Source organism: Ptychodera flava, chromosome 4 (genome assembly GCF_041260155.1).
Source record: "Ptychodera flava strain L36383 chromosome 4, AS_Pfla_20210202, whole genome shotgun sequence".
Lineage (NCBI taxonomy): Eukaryota > Metazoa > Hemichordata > Enteropneusta > Ptychoderidae > Ptychodera > Ptychodera flava.
This window is the reverse complement of record NC_091931.1, coordinates 9,462,936-9,477,027: the sequence shown is the minus strand read 5'-3', so window position 1 is coordinate 9,477,027 and position 14,092 is coordinate 9,462,936. Positions and strand designations below refer to the sequence as shown.

The window sequence follows — 14,092 nt, the reverse complement described above, 5'->3', positions numbered from 1 at the left end:
AGGAGTATTAGTCTTGATGGGGCAGGGAAATGTGGTCATTGAGAAGTATCACTGGAGTGTATATGTTCAGATCTATGGGCACATAGGTTTATGTATATTTTTCCCAGTTTATAACAAGAGGCATGTCTAAGTTATGGTTCTAAATCGGGAAAAAAGATCAGACCTCTAGCTGTATTGGCCAGCCAAGAAATACATATGTGCATAATAAATGAGGTACAAGATGTGACATCTTAAGGTCTAATATCCTATCAAAATTGAAGCGTATAGAACTTGTTGTTACTGAGTTATGCACATATATGTATAATCAAGGTCAAAGGTCATCAAGGTCACGTGACATTTTGAAAAAAAATGTATTGCTAATTAATCCCTTTATGCCAAAAATCAGACCTCTAGCTCTATTGGCTCGCTCAAAATTAGATATGCGCATAATTAATGAGGTACAATATGTGGCGTCATAAGGTGTCCCATCATACCATATATGAAGGGTGTAGCACTTGTGGTTACTGAGTTATGGACAAATATGTATATTTGAGGTCAAAGGTCATTGAGGTCACGTGACATTTTGTCAAAAAAAATTGTATTGCTAAGTTAACCCTATATACCAAAAATCAGACCTCTAGCTCTATTGGCTCGCTCAAAATTAGATATGCGCATAATTAATGAGGTACAATATGTGGCGTCATAAGGTGTCCCATCATACCATACATGAAGGGTGTAGCACTTGTGGTTACTGAGTTATGGACAAATATGTATATTTGAGGTCAAAGGTCACATGACATTTTGTCAAAATGTCTTAGATATCTGCGTAAAGGGAAGGACTCATGGATGGACTCACGGACGGACATGTCCCATGTCACATGTCTATAAGCCCCCTGGACTTTATTTGTGGGGACTAAAAACTCTGTCACTGCATCCTTTTTGCCATATGAATACGATGAGAAACTAAATTTATATTTTTCTTGGCCTTATACATGGGAGTCTATGGACAGCTACCTTATACATGGGAGTCTATGGAGAGTGAACTAAAAAGTCCTCTAACACGGCCAAATTTGATCGCATTGTGAAACAAATCGACGTGCATCTGTATGAGGCAGGGTACTATTCTTTTGCAAAGTTTGAAAGAAATTGACTTGGGCAGCTATGAGATATCTGCGTGAACGGACGGACGCAGGGACGGACACACGCACGCACGGACATGACCAAACCTATAAGTCCCCCCGGACGGTGTCCGTGGGGACTAATAAATTCATTAGACTCGCTCTTGCGAAGACGTAGACGTTCATGCGTAAACACGCAACACTGTACTTAATGTACTCTCTTCCTGAACCATTCGCACAAAATGATTTTATGTGTTATGTGACTGCATAGAAATAAGCTTATTCTAAGGATAAACTTACGTATTTGTCAGCCTTTCTTGTAGGCAATGTGCACGATTCGTTGAAGTAAGGTGGCCATCCTGCAATGTCGTTTACAATGACTGTGATATTGAAGACAGGGCAAACCACTGTCTTCCCATTGAGTATCTATGAGCAACAATTAAGAAAAATGAATCATGCTTCGCGTTAAAACTACTGTAACATATGGTTCGAACGAAATATTGCTTACTTACATACGCATTAAGTGTTGATGGATCGGTAATATATAAAATGCATTTAGATAGATAGATAGATAGATAGATAGATAGATAGATAGATAGATTTAGCTTTTGCTTTTTATGTACTACATCATTGTATCATTCCAGCAAATCGTTCCACATTAAGAAAATTGTTAAAAGGTGCATGTAATTCACATTCCCGGCCGGTTAAACTGTAATTTCTGTTTGCACCCATTTTAATGTGAAAGCTTCATTCGAACTAATATTCTGTTGGTAAAGTAAATTATACTTAATAAATTGTGTCATACGATCATTCGTCTCATTTTGGTTACACGTCTTGTCTTTCGACCGTTACTGATGCAGCTCAGCTGACAGTTATAAATCATTCGAACTTGCTATAATTACTCAGGTAAACCTAACTCATAAACATGCCTATTCAGTTCTCAATTAAAATCAAGTAATCAAATGCTGAAGTAGACATGTGTCCATGACTCTTATCTCTGCACATACCTTTGTCGTCGACAAAAGCAAATCATAAACATGGCGGACATCATAATCTAAGTACCTTGCCAGAAAGATTGTGCTATTGTTAGCATCAAACCTGAAGGTGCCCTCCTGTAACAAAGTGACATAAACGATTGATCATCGTGTTTTGCATGGCCTCGAGAAAGGCCTGTTAATGACAATTTGGCGACCGCAATATTAAGACTCAAATTTGATAACTTTGTGTTCTGATAGTTGGTATTTCCTCTATAATCACATAACCCTTATGATTTAAAGCTCTGAAAGTGCTATTGCCGAACTTTCTGTGCTACGCAGTGTTGAGGCATACTTCTCATGCAAGACCTTAGGCCATTAGGATACTGTGAAGGATCTGAGTTCACGTTTTTTCTTCGACAAAATTGGCTTTTTTTGACAACAGGATAACGTGACATTATTTTGATCATGACAATTACTTAAGAACATCGACCAACACCTTACTAATTTCACGACAAACAGCGATGGACCTCAACAACAGTGAGGGTAGTCTATTCCCATGAATAGCTTACCTTTGATTTATATGACAAAAATATTAGCAAGTTAATTCAAATGAGCATACACATATGATTAATTAAACATGGGATAATGTATTTTCGATGTTTAATTTATATGACAAAAATATTAGCAAGTTAATTCAAATGAGCATACACATATGATTAATTAAACATGGGATAATGTATTTTCGATGTTTAATTTATATGACAAAAATATTAGCAAGTTAATTCAAATGAGAATACACATATATATGATTAATTAAACATGGGATAATGTATATTCAACGTTCTACCTCTGTTCTTACGTCAGTGCGTGTCAATCAATAACGGCTCTGGTAACTTTTAGTAACTTTTAGCCAGCACACCTACACTTGATCACTTTGATCTCCGTAACAGAGTTAATAACTTTCCTACCTAGTACCTGCCCTTATTCTGTGTATATCAGAAGCAGTAACAAGATGATCCTATCTTTTTGTGATATATTGTATTTTCGTTTGTCGGACGTGATATCACGTTCAAAAAAAACAAATAAACAAAGGAGAATACGCTTTTTTCGATGATCAGTCAAAGGAATTTTTAATTCATCAATGTAACTATGATAAGTATTCGTCACTTCGATAAACGTTGAGAGCATTGGCAAAATATCGCAAACGATATGCAATTATATGATAAACTGACCGGCAACGAAAAACCAATATCGACTTTATCGAAGTGTGATCCTAAGTGCATGTTAACACGATTAAATGACACAAAAAATAACGAATTCATATATTCTTGAGTATTGAGCAATCTCAATGAGGAACCTGTTCCTTTTTGAAAATGTTGCAAAGAGTATTGCATAAAAGATATCCTTACCTCACTTATTTCCTCAAAAAATAAAGTGCGACGACCTCCTTCTCCACTACTATCTTCAAACACAATCTCCCCTATACTGGCGTCCTGAACCAAGAAGAAATTCAAGCTGATTAATTTCACCGTTACGAAAAACATGAGCAATTCTTAAGGTAATGGAATATTTTGTCTAAAGTGTGTTTATTAATTATAAAACCTGTGAAACAACATCATCAAGCTTGTTGCTTAAAAGAAAACCCTCGGAGGAGTAACATTTGGCTACCCTGAACATGGTCAGAACTCTGGATGAAGAACTGCCAGAGAGAGAGATCATTAAGCAATATACTAAGAACTTATCGATCTATCAATCTTTCTTTTGGGAAATTTCGGAAGCATCTTGGGTAGCCCACCATATTTTAAGTGAAATGTTACGTAGCTTGCTTAACAGAAGTGTGTTTCTAAAATAAAATGTATTTGTTGATGATTTTTAAGCAGATGTCCGTATACTGTGAATTTTGAAGATTGTCTGTAAAAATTCCCTAGAAGCGTGTTTGAAACGCCGCTATTTGGCTCAAAGATAATGAGCTTAGGGGTAATATCTTTCACGTAAGCATAAATGTGGAACCTGTGATACAACATGAGGTCCGTTTAATGCTTCTTTAGGTGTCGAACTCCATTTACCGACGTAAAATGCACCTCGGGAAAGATTTTCGGATTCTTAAATATTTACAACTCTTTCCTGATCCACCACTTGATCGTTCTAAAGCTCTTGTAGGAGAAAAAATCAGTGTACCTTTTCGAAAATCATTTTTGTTATTATAGAGATAACATATTGATTGCGACCATTTTGAATTTCAAACATCAGTAAAGATTAGGAACTTTGTTTCTCCTGTACCAAACTTCGAACTGCGACCAATGATTTTTATTCTTGATTTAGTAAGCGAATGGTTGAAGGTTTCATCAAGGAAAGGTTTGGCAAAACTTTAAGTCTTTTCACTCTTAAGGCGAATACTACTTTAGGCAATCAATCAACCCATCAAGTACATGACCGATCATTGAAATGCCAATTAACAACATGACCAATACCAGTGGCAGTCGGCTTTTCACTTATCAATTAGTATGCTTTGCTATATACATGTACCTCTTGAATGTTCACAGAGGACTGCCGAACTTCCACATCGCACAGTGTTATGTTTTTATCAGTATCTGAAAAAGATAACCATGAAAAAAAGAGATTTCATTATGTGAAGCACGTCGTGTAAGAGTTAGTTTTAAATGATTAAATAGCATTTTCGACAAAAATCTAGTCTATTTAGATCGACGAATGCAAATCTTTGACTTTGACCCGTTTGTACATTGGCAACTTGCCATGGTATTGGCAAACACGCAGATGTGTATTATAATCGTAATTTACAAAAGAATCATGTCAAAATAAGCGGTTCATTAGTCTTCGGTAAAGTTTGACGTACACACCAACAAGATGCACTCAATTTGTCAAAAGATAATCATAGTTCAGATACTCACACTTAAGCTTCCGCTCCACTTACATGATACTTCAGTTCAACAAAGCATTGGACAAATTATTTCAAATATCACATTATTCGTCGAATATAATTTTCTTAATGATCGTAAGCTGTTGTATAAATCTGTTTACATAGCTGAGATTTGCGTTTGACACCCTGCATCTTCTTGCTTGGATGCGATATCTATATATATTTCAGCAGGTGATTGATCCCAAGACCAAGATTCTGTCCTAAAAATTTTAAACGTTTAAACAAAGTAATTCTCAATTAAACTAAAATTAATCGGATTTTTCCAGTCCCTTTACAAACTCTGTGATGTTTTCATTCGCAATGAGTACAATTGATTGACAGTGTAATGAACTTGAAACGAGTGTCCCCAATTTCGTATAAATGTTTAAGATTTTAGGACAGAATAACTGACGACTCAAGTCTGTATAAAGATCATGTCGATGAAACATGCAAGAACAAGATGCAATGGAGAATAAAATGCTAAATTTCTTTCCAAATTTTCGACATGAATATATTTTTCCGGCAACGTTTAAATTTTACTATTTTTAACGGGCGGGCATATTTCAAACAAGACCCTTTATGTTCGCGTTCATTCTAACACAAGGTCAGTATAAGTAAAATGTAGAGGTTCGTACTATTTACGAGCGGCCCGCAGTTTTATGGTACATTCTGCTCAACCTTTAAACAAATGCAGCTATAAAAACTTGAAAGGATTGAACGCGAAGCAGAAATTGTTTCCAATAATCACGTCATTTTATTGGGGTTTCGCTTTTTACAAAACGCTTCTTCTTCATTCATACATAGTGTGATCATGGCAAGAACCAATATTGTTTGATGATACTTCATTTTTTTTTACAATTATAACACTTGACATATCATTTCAAGATTGCTTCTTTAAAATTTAAAATATTAATGTGTTCTATCAAAGTGAATATTAGGTGATCCCGACTGCATTAGATGATCTATATATTTTCCTCCTTTTGAACGTAGCAGTGACATTCAAAGTCTATCCCAACGGCTACATTTTCATGATTTTACTGTAATTGATAAGGACATCATAATCTGATTGACACTGATCATTTGCTGAAGCCATCGCTGAATGTTGTTACATATTTCAGACTGGCCCTCTGGTCCCAGACAATAAAATGCAATTACTATAAAGTTTGTGTCGTCGCGTGAGTACGTTTCTTGGTATAAATACGTTTGTGTGAATGTGTTTTGGTGCGATATCTCAAGATATGCTACTATTTAGGCATAGTTGCGGTTATATTTAATCACATTTCTGTGCAAGAAAATCGTTGCATGAGTGTTCAAGTTTCATGACAATTTAATCGTCGCCAAAGGAAACGCAAAGCTGCTCACATGCCATTGCATAAGAAGAGGGCCTGAAGTATGTATGGGCCATTTACACAAGGCCACTAATTCACTTCCGGGTTGTTGCCCGGAGATAGTACAGGCGAAAATAGTGTGGACCTTTAAACTTTGATAACTGCACAGGTGCTTGTTTGGTTCGGACTTTAATTTGACGAATTTTGTTAAAATATTTTTTCTCCTTGAATCAAAATGTAGACTGTTGTAAATGACGGCTGTGACATTCTGTAGTAATATAAGGAGTTATACGGCCCATGGAAATAATACCAATGAGCCTGAATTTTGTCAAAAAAAAACACTGAGGGCGCCATTTTCATCACTTAATCTAAATTTCCATGGACTTCGACTTGCGTGTAAGAAAAATTCTTCGGCAGTCAAGCTGACATTGATCTATCGCCTGTCAAGAGGATTCGTGCCGCTGAATGATTTAAATATGAAATTTGAGCTCAATAATCCTGTGGTGGCCTATGGGAAATTAATAAGTGATCTTTTGCCATTTGTTGTGAATTTTAATTGTCTTTTATATCACTAAATGAACCGCTACAATAGTTACGCTACTGAGCAATGTTAGTGTTTTTATATCGGGGCTATTACCAAGACAAACCTGAACTACCGTGGAGATTTTTACACAGCGCGGATATATTTACACAGCGTGGAGAATTGTCGTTTTCATCCACGGTACTTAACCGATATCTGTTTCAGTTGGAACAAGGGGTGTAATCTTTTAATTACCAGCACATTATAATAGCAAGGGCCATACATTTCAGATTTTGTCCACTTAACTTAACCGCGTAGACAGATTTAAATGTAATCTGAGCTGATAACCGGAATATGCCTATTTTTTTGTCAAATAAATCGTCACATACGCCTCCATTGGCAAAATCCCACATTAGTAATGATAATAAAACATCCCAGTTTTGTGCGGTAACATTAAATGCTAAAAACAAACAGACTTAAACGTGTGGGTTATGGATGCTAAAAATACTTTTTCTAAGAGACAAGTAGAGCCATTTCCTTTGTAGCTAGTTTACCGTATAACACCAAGATCTGCAAGTCTGTAGAATAACAATGTCACAGCATTGGTTTGTATAAACGGAGGTACTACATCGCTAAGTCTCAAAATTACAACTGCCAGCTTCTCCAGTCTCATTTTCACTTGCATCACGTGTTTCTGTACTCATCATTGAGAATACAACCCTGAATCAGAGTGACCTGTCGCATGTGCACCATTTCGATGATTTAAACAAGAAACAAAATCGACTCTAAAACTGACCCCAGAGTATCACCCCAGGACATGTACTTCATGACATTGCTGATCAAGGTGGAGCTGCATATCAAAAAAACAGTTTTTTCAAAGGAATATTTCTCGTCTAAGATTACAAGGAAACCCCTTCATACAGTGTATTTTCAAAAAGCAGTGAATCTAAAGGTTACTATAATTGTGGCAATAATGCACTCGAAAAATGAAAGTGGTTTATATTTTGGGTAACAAAACCTCAATTTTGGTATTAATGATAAAAAGTAATTTAAGTCAAACACTTGATACTATTTTCTGAAATGTAATATTTCAGTTGAAACAATAGTATATTTAGAAAAAAACCCAACTATTTTGTTTTGCATAAGCTATCTTATTTTTCAAAAGGCATGAAAGACTGACACTCAAAAAAGTGATTAAAAACATGATTAGAACAATTAAAATGCCTCTTATTAAAAATGTAACATCTTTATGGCCTAAAATAGTCGTTTTGTTATTTGTTATTAAAGAACATAATGTGAAAATTTCCGAAATCTGAGTGGAGTCAGAGTGGAAAACTTTAAATTTGGAGAAAAGAGAATCCAGGCAGGAAATTAGGTGATTTGCATACATTTACATTAAAACTATTTTATCACAGAACTTACGATTGTTTTGACAAGCTAACAGGTAAACCCAACCAATATTTTAATCTTGGGTAAATAAATTATTCAAAATTGAACGAAAATTTTGCAAACGAGTAATGTTGAGCAAAATACGCTGTGTTGGGTGCAACGCCTCTTAAATACTGACTTTAGAAGTCAAATAGTTCTCTTTTCATTCCAAAGGCAATAACCTGACACCATGACACACTCCAGCTTTGACAACAAAATGCTGTGGTTCGCAGCGTCAAAGGCTTTTAAAAGTTCTATAAATAGAGCAATCCACGACAATTTAATGATTATTTCGCACAAAAATCTTTTCAAAAGTCATCTTGTGTTCATAAATTACATTATTTTGACAAAAGCAAGTAAAATATGCTGGTTTGCTGGCTGAGGCAAGTCCCGAACTGTCAGCAGAAGTTCCATGTACGACTCCGTGAGGGATGAGGGAGCCAGCGACTAAAAATAAAGGAGAGGCTACGTTATTTAATTTCGATTGGTAAAATTTAGAAAATATTAGAGGGATTATAGAGTAGAAAAAGATTTTTATTATGGGGTGGAATATCAAGAGGTTGAATATCATGCATTATTTCAGATGAATTTCAGATCGAGACTCCTTGCTGTTATCGATTACTACACAACATGTGAATAAGACAGTCTCGGTAGGACTCCAAATTGTCTCTCTGACAGTGCAGAACTGAACTCAAGAATGATTCATTCTCACCAGTGACTGAACTGTCGGCAATTAAAACCAGATTGTAGAGTCGACTGTCACGTTGCGTTACTTTTGGATTTAATGCGAGGGGTGAGACAACTATTTTTGAACTATACGGCAAGCAAACCATGGCAAACAGATGTATTGAATTACTCGACAATTAATTATTAGAGAAATGTTTCATAGATTTGTGATTTACATTCACCGATTCTTAAGAGATAACGAAACTTGACGAATAAGCTCTCGGTTTCGAACAAAACAAGAAGTATACTAAGACTCAAAAATCACGCTTAGAACACAATGCTGCCTATAGCGTCGCGTTTCAATACTCCTTAACTCATAATACTCATTGCTATCAGCTTTCGCCAATATGTTATCAGGAAATGTAAAGGCGAAAAAACGCGATTAAGCAGTAAAGTCTGACTTTAATTCATGGTTAGTTCGATATATCATGACAATCTAGTCGACGCAAGATCCTCATCAAGTTGATAATTATGTAACTTGTTGAAAATAAAACAGATTTTAACGGTAGACTAACATTTAGCATTGTCATAATATGTGCATTTAAATTTTAGTTGGAAAACGCTCAACAAGAAATTGAAAAATAGATGCTGTTTTTTGATCGCCGTTGCTGCTTGTACGAGCTCTTCATTGGTGAGTTCGTCGAGCTGCACCAGACTAAAATTTAACAATCAAATCAACCTAAAGCTGTAGACCTGTCTGAAATAATGGCGCTTTGAGCTCTTGCTGAGAATATAAACCCTAGCTCCAGCCAATCAGATAGCAAGATTCGAGCGAAGGATATTATAATAGAAATTTAACAATAGGCCATGATACACTGTAAAACAAATTCTAAAGTCTGTAAGTTTCTCAAGGGATGTAAAGAAATCTTCTACCGATGAACACGTGAAATGAGGATTATATTACTATTAGCTGAAAATGATATTAATGACACAAATATTGCTTTTTACAATTGCAGGACAGCAAACGTCAAATAAGCATCAAACGTTTCGCACTAACCAATTTACCTACCGATAGTGGCAACATCGTTTAAAAGCCATCTCTGGGTATTTTCAGCTGAAGAAAGTACCAGCAGCAACTTATGCTCGAATTTCAAATGAAGATATATTGGTAGCATAGACCTCAGAGCGGGTGTAAGGCCTGTTATATCAACTGTTAAATTAATAGGCCTGATCAATAAGGAAGATAACTATGATAACTGTAGCTCTTTACCTGCATCGCTTGATTCTCCATAAATTTTAACAGCCCCCGTCAAAGTCAAATTGAATCCAACGGTTAGATATATGACAAGTCCTAGGAAAGTGTAATCATTTTGCATTCTGAAAAAATTTGAATTGAAGTGATTGCTGGTGCCCATTACGAGAACGCAAGAAGGAGTACAGAAGAGTACAAGTGCTGCTTCCTTATATCTCACACAATGTCTGCATAAGTAAGCATATGTGTAGGCCTAGCGTATCATATTCCATGAGGAAATAAGCATATCATGATTTAAGTATTAGATCATCTTTGCAGACTGAAAACCGTGACTTAATAATGTTTGTGTTGAGTCATGTGGTTTTCGATCGCAGCTATACGGACGTGTTACCGTGAAAACACCCGACTAAGTTCCCTCAATGTAACCGCGTTATTGTCTTCAACGCAAATACATACACGTATTTTTTACTTAATACATGTTTCTTCGTTATTCACTTCTTCAGGGAAACATCATGACAGCTTTTCCCCACTAATATTTAGACGTGGTAGGTATGGCCGATTTTATCCAAATCGGCCATATCAACCACGTCTATTAAATTCATGATTTTACTTTTCTTGTTTATGCACATACTTTATCGATTGGAAATCTGGAAACTGTCTATTTCATCAGGTCGACAACCCCCGTATGTGGGCAGCGAATCGAGATTACTCTCTGCATGGAGCTAATTCAATGCTCTTTGAAAGACAGTTGAGATTCCGAATAGAGCATGACAAATTGGTTGGTTTCACAAATTCCCCTACAAATACAACACTAACGCTCATCAAACAGGGAAACTATGCAGACCTAGCAAAGTCATTCGAACATTCGATATTCGAAACAAAGTGAGAGAGCAATGGCAAAGATATTCAACAGTGCTTGCCGTAGAGCGTAGAGTTACTAGCTCCGCCCCTTGCTCCGTGGGGCACTGAGGTAGAAGCAAACTTTTTACCTCCCTGGACTGACGTAAGCGTGATCTAAAAATAAAGGCCACGGAGGTTACTATGAAAGTAATTTTCTGTCACGGTATCAACCGAATGGATGCACGATGGTCAGCTATTAGCCCTACGGCCGGTATGAGTCAAGACTGCTCGGCTATGACTACGCCGGGGGCGTATTAATAGCCATGTCACGAAGAGCGGAGTAGCGCGTGTGTAGACGCCAAAGAAGTAGCAGAGGTCGTTCTTTTATTGTACATGTGGTCTTTGGTCCTATAAAAACTTTGCTGCTACCGAAGTCTTTGTATGGTGATCTGTGTTCGTCCACAGTTTTTTCTTTATTGTGGTGCAGGGTAACAGAGTGAACGGAAAATATACACAAAGGTCTACACAGCATCGTGCCTTTTCGTAGAGTGACAATAGGCATGATGCTGTGTAGACCTTTGTGTATATGTTCCGTTCACTCTGTTACCCTGCACATACAATTAACACCTAGTTAAAGCTTGTGGCAACTTTTTAGAGAACAAAAAGGACCCTGAAGCATTTTCTCTAGTATTAACAATCCACAGACACAGACCTTGTCTGTGATTACGATCCCTCCAAAAAGCCGTGCCATGATGTAGGGGACATCTTAGTTTTTTACTCCATGGATCTACTATATGGATTGATGGGATATCATGAATTTAGTTTTTTTTTTTCGGCCTTACCACGTGTGTTGCAAATTTGATTGTATTTTTATCTTTACCAAACTGATATGACCGCCACCAACTTAAACAATTTGATATCGATTTGTTGCAGTTCTAGCCCCCTCCCCATCCCCAACGGCTTCCCTCTATTCTCGTCGCGGAACATCCGGGTTTGGCGTGGCGATTGAGTCATTAATTTGTTGCGTCACATCAGGGTGAAAACATATGACCGAAATTTGGATTTTTCGACTGCTATACTGTACAATATATCCAACGTTTCAATGTAGATAAATGTTCAGTTCTAATTACGGCCCCTCCACAAAACCGTGGTTCTACTTCTAGTGTGTATGTCACACAGTTGCTGTATCGTTTGCTGTCTTGGATCGTCAGATCTATATTCATCCCTATGTTAGAACCCATTGAGAAGGAACTCGGCAAGGCGTCTCAAGCGAAACTTTCATGCACTAACCTGCTTGTTGCACGCGAGTTCACAGTTTTTTATAACGCAACCCTATAAATGTGTGCAGAGCTCTTCGGCCATCTCCGGCCAAATATTGGTATCTTGACCACAGTTTTCATAGTGTTTGGAGCAGGTCCAAAGTTATCGTTTTCGTGACGCATATTTACAGAATTTGCACTTGTCAGTATTATCACACGTTTTGTCGTTTGCTTTTTCGTGTTCAACATCGCGTTCAACTTGTACACAGACTATTTAGTCTACATATTCTGCAGATTCTGAATCACTAGAAAGCACAGCTTTGGGAGTTTCTTCGTGTTACATACACAAATGTACAATAATGGAAACGGGGAGTGTGCTTTATAACGCCATTGTTGTCGATGTTAATTATTAATCTTATAAATAGACCCTATAAATCACAATCTCTCTATTAAAATTCATGACGGACCGGTAATGTCAACACCTTTTCCAATACAGGAGACAATCTGTTTTGCTACAAAATGACACTACTAAGAGATTTTTCTCTCTGTACTTTGGACACAGAATAGGTCCTCACGTGGCTAATGGAAGTCTATTACGGGTATCTGAATGGGGAATCCCATTTCTTTGTGCAATTCATGATGTTAAAACTCTGTTTGCTGCCGCTCGCTCGCTTTGCTACCAAAGCTATGCCGCTTTGTAGCTCGCTCGTGGTGACGTCGATTAGAGAAAGGAACGGTTTCAATTCTCTCTCTCTCTCTCTCTCTCTCTCTCTCTCTCTCTCTCTCTCTCTCTCATTCATATGGGCCGACTTACATCCGCAATACGGAGGTTTTACAGCATATGCATGCGACAGTGTTCAACATTACAACTCGCCCATACGGACTGGTCTTAATAACTCATCTAACAGCAGGATCACCTGACAGCTGGCCTCGTTGCAACTTACAATGCAATAATTTATAATTCCACATTGGACAATTGCACATTTGGATAAACTATCCCCTCGCATTAATCGATGGTGGGGAAAGTAAGATAAACCTGTAGCTATCCTTAAGAGAAAAATAGCAGCTTCCGGTGTACGCAAAATGGCACCTTACCTTCTTTGCTGTGAGTCACGAAAATCTCTCAGTCTCAAACGTAAGTGTCCGCATATGTTTGAGCCTTGCGCAAAATCGATGACGAAATGCTGCAATGCCGTTCTCAGGACGGCACATATGACCTGTTTGTTCTTGAGCCTCGCAGTACATATAAAATTCAAAACACTGGCGACGTAGTAGTAAGTATATATTCCCAACTGGGATGAATAAGAATATTTACACCCATTTTATTCATTTATCTAAAGGGAGCGAAGGAAAAATTAACCATCCATGTAACTAAAGTATGACCCTGACCTATATATGAACTCACGCGCGACAGCTGGCGCAGCATTGCATTGTTCTGAACTAAGCAGGGAAATTCCCTGCTGAGTCAGGTCACATTCTGAATGAGACTTGCGCAATGCGCTATGACTCACCCCCACTATCAAAACGGAACGATATTCTATTCTCTCTCATTTGTTAGATAGATTCTGACTGTGCTGCAGCTCTGCACCGTTCCAGTGCCCATTCTGGAGGTGGATGTAAGTATATACTCGTTTTCTGGTTGTGTGAATTTGTTTTTCCTACGCCTATCGGAGCGAGATTTTACTCCCCCTCCCATACAGTAACCGTTCCGATCTTGAACACTGTTGCGCAATACCCCTATCGGGACGTTTCCAGTAGGGACTTTACAGGAATTTCGCAATACCCTTCCAGTTGCTTAGCAACTTGTC

At 37.4% G+C, this 14,092-nt stretch overlaps 1 protein-coding gene across 2 annotated transcripts in view; it reads right to left on the bottom strand.

The window, feature by feature from the left end:
- The window catches only part of LOC139130849 (receptor tyrosine-protein kinase erbB-2-like), a 232,645-nt gene extending 219,090 nt beyond the window's left edge, over positions 1–13,555 (bottom strand). The window contains exons 1-5 of one of the 2 annotated variants that reach the window (XM_070696647.1): positions 13,380–13,532; positions 4,601–4,665; positions 3,484–3,567; positions 2,105–2,209; positions 1,398–1,523 (exon numbers count right to left, since the gene is read on the bottom strand). The gene's annotated coding sequence lies outside the window, so the exon portion shown is untranslated. Of the gene's footprint in view, positions 1–1,397; positions 1,524–2,104; positions 2,210–3,483; positions 3,568–4,600; positions 4,666–13,379 lie in introns of both variants that reach the window. The other variant, XM_070696648.1, reaches the window with a different exon arrangement.
- Positions 13,556–14,092: the final 537 nt, after the last annotated feature.